A 7,309-nucleotide genomic window follows, 5' to 3' on the forward strand; every position below is an offset into this window, starting at 1 on the left:
AAAGGAAACAAGACCCCTGTGTCACTATGCCCCGAAGACAAACACACTTAAAACTGTTTGCAAATATTTGACCTCATCTTAATCACTTTAAAAACAACACAGTGTCCTCCTGATGTTGTTCCAGCTGCTTAACCCTTAACTCACTGGATTTCACAGGATAAGTGAGGAGTTGTAGTAAGTACTTAAGCATTTAGAAGCAGGAGGATGTATCTCGGTCACACTAGTTGGCTTTATTAGCCTGACCTGCCTGTGGCACGTGTGTGTCATTCAGTTCCACTCTCTCGTGTGATAGTTTCTTGTAGCTTTCTGTCCAGTGCTCTCTATAACTTGTCTGAAGTTTGCTCTCCATCTTCATGTTGCAAGGTGAGCCTAGTTCACACAGTTTCTCTTTTCAACATTAGTTACCTTAAACCACTGTTGTGCAACCTAAGGCCTGATCTGTTGAACTGAATTGCTTTCTTTGAGACAGGTAGGGTAGCATAGTAGTTATGTTACTTGACTAGTAATCCAGAGGCCTGGACTAATGATCCAGTTGGAACATGAGTTTAAATTCCACTGTGACAATTTGAATTTGGTTTTAAATGAAAAGCTGGCATCAGTAAAGTAAAGGATTGTCGTAAACCCCAACTGGTTCACTGATGTCCTTTAGGGAAGGAAACCTGCCGTCCTTACCCGGTCTGGCCTATACATGTGACTCCAGTCCCACTTTGACGTGGCCCAGCCAACCATTCCGTTTGCAAACTGCGACCAGTGGCTCATCACCACCTTCTCAGGGTAACTCGAGATGGGCAATAAATGCTGGCCTTGCCAGCAATGCCCACATCCCGAGAATGTAAAAAAATACCTTGAGCTTCTTAATTACAGTATTAACAAGTGGTGTGAATTATTTCTTATGGGGGGGGCAAATTTTCTTCATGTCATGTCATTAAGAATCCTGTGGTTGTTAGGTTCCATTATAGGCATTAAGACACAGAAGGATCCAAAACTGTCTTTTAAGTGTCACTCTCGCCTCTGACTCAGAAAGTTGTTGGTTCAACTCCAGAGATTTGGGCACATAATCCAGGCTGACACTTCCAGTACAGTACGGAGGGGGGCTGCACTGTCATTATAGAATCAGAGCACAGAAGGAGGCCATTCAGCCCATCGTGCATGTGCCTGCTCTTTGGTAGAGCTATCCAATTAGAGTCATAGAGTTTTACAGCACAGAAAGAGGCCCTTCGGCCCATCGTGTCTGCGCCGCCCATCCATCCCTGTCCAGTCTAATCCCATTTTCCAGCATTTGGTCCATAGCCTTGTATGCAATGGCATTTCAAGTGCTCATCCAAATGCTTCTTGAATGTTGTGAGGGTTCCTGCCTCTACCACCCTTTTAGGCATTGAGTTCCACATTCCAACCACCCTCTGGGTGAAAAAGTTCCTCCTCAAATCCCCTCTAAATCTCCTGCCCCTTACCCTGAACCTATGCCCCCTTGTTATTGACCCCCCTACTAAGGGGAAAAGTTCCTCTTTGTCTACCCTATCTATGCCCCTCATCATTTTGTACACCTCAATCAGGTCCCCCCTCAGCCTTCTTTGCTCCAAGGAAAACAACCCCAGCCTGTTTAGTCTTTCTTCATAGCTGAGGCGCTCCATCCCAGGTAACATCCTGGTGAATCTTCTCTGCACCCTCTCCAAAGCAATCACATCCTTCCTATAGTGAGGTGACCAGAACTGCACACAGTACTCCAGCTGTGGCCTCACCAGCGTTTTGTACAGCTCCATCATAACCTCCCTGCTCTTATATTCTATGCCTCGGCTAATGAAGGCAAGTATCCCATATGCCTTTTTAACCACCTTATCTACCTGTTCCGCTGCCTTCAGGGATCTATGTACATGTACACCAAGGTCCCTCTGACCCTCTGTACTCCCTAGGGTCCTACCACTCATTGTGTATTCCCTTGCCTTATTTGTCCGTCCAAAATGCATCACCTCGCACTTTTCAGGGTTAAATTCCATTTGCCACTTTTCCGCCCAACTGACCAACCCATCTATATCGTCCTGTAGCCTGAGGCTTTCCTCCTCACAATTTACCACCCCACCAATTTTCGTGTCATCTGCGAACTTACTGATCATACCTTTCACATTCTCATCCAAATCATTTATGTAGATCACAAACAACAAGGGACCCAGCACCGATCCCTGAGGTACCCCACTGGACACAGGCTTCCAGTCACAAAAGCAACCTTCGACCATCACCCTCTGCCTCCTGCCACTCAGCCAGTTTAGGATCCAACGCGCCAAGGCACCCTGGATCCCATGGGCTCTTACCTTCTTGACCAGTCTCCTATGCGGGACTTTGTCAAAAGCTTTACTGAAGTCCATGTAAACCACATCCACAGCATTTCCCTCATCCACCCCCCTAGTCACCCCCTCGAAAAATTCAATCAGATTTGTCAGACATGATTTACCCTTGACAAAGCCATGCTGACTATCCCCGATTAATCCTTGCCTCTCCAAGTGGAGACTAATTTTGTCCCTCAGAATTTTTTCCAATAATTTCCCTACCACAGATGTTAGGCTCACTGGCCTGTAATTCCCTGGTTTATCCCTGCTACCCTTCTTGTATAATGGTACTACATTAGCTGTTCTCCAGTCCTCTGGTACATCCCCTGTGGCCAGAGAGGTTCTGAAAATTTGTGTCAGAGCCCCTGCAATCTCCTCCTTTGCCTCCCACAGCAGCCTGGGATACATCTCGTCCGGGCCTGGGGATTTATCCACTTTTTGGCCTGCTAAAACCGCTAGCACCTCCTCCCTCTCGATGCTAATATGTTCAAGTATGTCACAGTCCCCTTGCCCGATTTCTATGTCTGCATCGTCTTTCTCCATAGTGAACACAGATGCAAAAAGTTCATTTAAAACCCCGCCTACATCATCTGGCTCTACACACAGATTGCCACTTTGGTCCCTAATGGGCCCTACCCTTTCCCTGGTTATCCTCTTGCCCTTAATATACTTATAAAACATCTTAGGATTTTCCTTTATTTTGCTCGCCAGTGTTATTTCATGGCCCCTCCTCGCCCTCCTAATTTCTTTTTTAAGTATGCCCCTGCACTTTTTATACTCCTCTAGGGCTTCTTCCGTCTTTAGTCTTTTGTAACTGCCAAAAGCCCCCCTTTTATTTCTAATGCATTTTTGTATATCCCTTGTCATCCAAGGTTCCCTTTGCTTGTTGGTCCCACCCTTGACCTTTACAGGAACATGTTGGCGTTGTACTCTCTCTATTTCCCTTCTGAAAGTCTCCCACTGTTTTGATGTGGATCTTCCTATAAGTAGCTGCTCCCAGTCCACTTTGGCCAGATCCTGCCTTATCATATTAAAATCGGCCTTCCCCCAATTTAGAACCCTTATTTCCGGGCCGTCTTTGTCTTTTTCCATGACCACCTTAAATCTCACCGAATTATGGTCACTGTCGCCAAAATGCTCTCCTACTGATACTTCCACCACTTGCCCGGCTACATTCCCCAGAATTAGGTCCAGTACCGCCCCCTCTCTTGTAGGACTTTCTACATGTTGGCTCAAAAAGCTCTCCTGGATGCACTTTAAGAATTCTGCACCCTCTAAGCCTTTCACACTCTGACTATCCCAATTTATATTGGGGAAGTTGAAATCCCCCACTATTATTACCCTATTATTTTCGCACTTCTCTGAGATTTGCCTACATATCTGTTCCTCTATCGGTCCCCCTGACTGTTTGGGGGCCTATAGTACACTCCCAGCAAAGTGCTTGCCCCCTTTTTGTTTTTAAGTTCTACCCATATGGCCTCATTAGAGGAACCCGCTTATATATCGTCCCTCCTTACAGCAGTAATTGACTCCTTAATTAATATTGCAACACCCCCTCCCCTTTTACACCCCCCTCTGTCTCGCCTGAAGATTCTATACCCCGGAATATTGAGCTGCCAGTCCTGACCCTCCCTCAACCATGTCTCCGTGATAGCAACAATATCGTACTCCCATGTGTTCAACAACAACTTCAGTTCATCCACCTTATTTGCAAGACTCCTTGCATTAAATTATATGCCTTCCAGCCCTGCCATATTCCCTTTTGCCTTCACATATTTGCTCTGCCTTCCCAGCTGACTTGTTTTTTCCTCTGTATTTGGCTGTAAATCACCCCCTACTATAGCTCCACTCTGTACCCCATCCCCCTGCCAAGTTAGTTTAAACCCTCCCCAGCAGTGCTAGCAAACCTCCCCGCAAGGATATTGGTTCCCCTCTGGTTCAGGTGTAAACCGTCCGACTTGTACAAGTCCCACCTTTCCCAGAAGCAGACCCAGTGATCCAGGAAACTAAAGCCCTCCCCCCTGCACCATCCCTTTAGCCACGCATTCATCTGTTCTATCTTCCTATTCCTATACCCACTAGCGCGTGGCACCGGGAGTAATCCAGAGATTACAACCTTTGAGGTCCTGCTCTTTAATCCTTCACCTAGCTCCCTAAATTCTTGCTGCAGGACCTCATCCCTCTTTTTACCTATGTCGTTGGTACCAATGTGGACCACGACCTCTGGCTGTTCACCCTCCCCCTCCAGAATGCCCTGCAGCCGCTCAGTGACATCCTTGACCCTGGCACCAGGGAGGCAACAAACCATCCTGGATTCACGTCTACGGCCACAGAAACGCCTATCTGTTCCCCTTACTATAGAATCCCCTACCACTATTAATCCCACTCCCCTGCTCTTTCCCCATAGCCCTGTAAATATTTCCCCTTCAAGTATTTATCCAATTCTCTTTTGAATGTTATTATTGAATGTGCTTCCACCGCCCTTTCAGGCAGCACATTGCAGATTACAAAAACTCGCTGTATAAAAAAGTACTCCTCGTCTCCGCGCTGGTCCTTTTGCCAAATCTCCTTCAATCTGTGTCCTCTGGTTACCGACACTCCAGACACTGGAAACGGTTTCTCCCGATCCACTCTATCAGAACCCCTCACCAGTTTATACTCTCTCAGAACCCCTCACCAGTTTATACTCTATCAGAACCCCTCACCGGTTTATACTCTATCAGAACCCCTCACCAGTTTATACTCTATCAGAACCCCTCACCAGTTTATACTCTCTCAGAACCCCTCACCGGTTTATACTCTATCAGAACCCCTCACCGGTTTATACTCTATCAGAACCCCTCACCGGTTTATACTCTATCAGAACCCCTCACCGGTTTATACTCTATCAGAACCCCTCACCAGTTTATACTCTATCAGAACCCCTCACCAGTTTATACTCTATCAGAACCCCTCACCAGTTTATACTCTCTCAGAACCCCTCACCGGTTTATACTCTATCAGAACCACTCACCGGTTTATACTCTATCAGAACCCCTCACCGGTTTATACTCTATCAGAACCCCTCACCAGTTTATACTCTATCAGAACCCCTCACCAGTTTATACTCTCTCAGAACCCCTCACCGGTTTATACTCTATCAGAACCCCTCACCAGTTTATACTCTATCAGAACCCCTCACCGGTTTATACTCTCTCAGAACCCCTCACCAGTTTATACTCTATCAGAACCCCTCACCAGTTTATACTCTATCAGAACCCCTCACCGGTTTATACTCTCTCAGAACCCCTCACCAGTTTATACTCTATCAGAACCCCTCACCAGTTTATACTCTATCAGAACCCCTCACCGGTTTATACTCTCTCAGAACCCCTCACCGGTTTATACTCTATCAGAACCCCTCACCAGTTTATACTCTATCAGAACCCCTCACCGGTTTATACTCTATCAGAACCCCTCACCGGTTTATACTCTATCAGAACCCCTCACTGGTTTATATTATATCAGAACCCCTCACCGGTTTATACTCTATCAGAACCCCTCACCGGTTTATACTATATCAGAACCCCTCACCAGTTTATACTCTATCAGAACCCTCACCGGTTTATACTCTATCAGAACCCCTCACCGGTTTATACTATATCAGAACCCCTCACCGGTTTATACTCTATCAGAACCCCTCACCAGTTTATACTCTATCAGAACCCCTCACCAGTTTATACTCTATCAGAACCTCTCACCAGTTTATATTATATCAAATGTTGATATTGAAATCATTTGCACCTAAATGCGATTTTACCCCATAACTTCATTAAGAGAAGCAGACGTATATTTTATTTTCCTTTATCTAATTTTTGTACGAGGGTACAAGTCCTTCCACTTCCTCCCAGGCTACGGGCAAACTGTAGCCACAGGAGCAGGAGAGAGGCCTACTCCCAGTCTCAGCTCTCCACTGGAGGCAGGCGAGGGAGGCCCGAGAGGGTGCAGTCTCTCTCACACTCACCTCACACACACACAATACAATACAAATCGCTTTATTGGCATGATAAGGTACATCTTATGTTGCCAAAGCATCAAAAAACATTTATGGTTGAGCATAAAAAGGCGGTTCCATTCATACAGTGTATAAACAGGTATATCCCTGAGTTTATAAATATACATTCGCCTTGTTTATATATACACACACACCCCACACACACACACCCCTCACACACACACACCCCTCACACACACACACCCCTCACACACACACACTCCTCACACACACACACCCCTCACACACACACTCCTCACACACACACACCCCTCACACACACACTCCTCACACACACACACCCCTCACACACACACACCCCTCACACACACACACCCCTCACACACACACACCCTCACACACACACACCCCTCACACACACACACTCCTCACACACACACACACCCCTCACACACACACTCCTCACACACACACACCCCTCACACACACACACCCCTCACACACACACACCCCTCACACACACACACACTCCTCACACACACACACCCCTCACACACACACCCCTCACACACACACACCCCTCACACACACACACTCCTCACACACACACACCCCTCACACACACACTCCTCACACACACACACACCCCTCACACACACACACCCCTCACACACACACACCCCTCAGACACACACACACTCCTCACACACACACACCCCTCACACACACACCCCTCACACACACACACACCTCACACACACACACACCCCTCACACACACACACTCCTCACACACACACACACCCCTCACACACACACACTCCCTCACACACACACACCCCTCACACACACACACCCCTCCACACACACACACACTCCTCACACACACACACCCCTCACACACACACACCCCTCACACACACACACCCCACACACACACACTCCTCACACACACACACTCCTCACACACACACAGCCCTCACACACACACACCC

This window comes from Somniosus microcephalus, chromosome 19 (genome assembly GCF_052327205.1).
Source record: "Somniosus microcephalus isolate GS21.2 chromosome 19, FLI_Smic_1.0, whole genome shotgun sequence".
Classification (NCBI taxonomy): domain Eukaryota; kingdom Metazoa; phylum Chordata; class Chondrichthyes; order Squaliformes; family Somniosidae; genus Somniosus; species Somniosus microcephalus.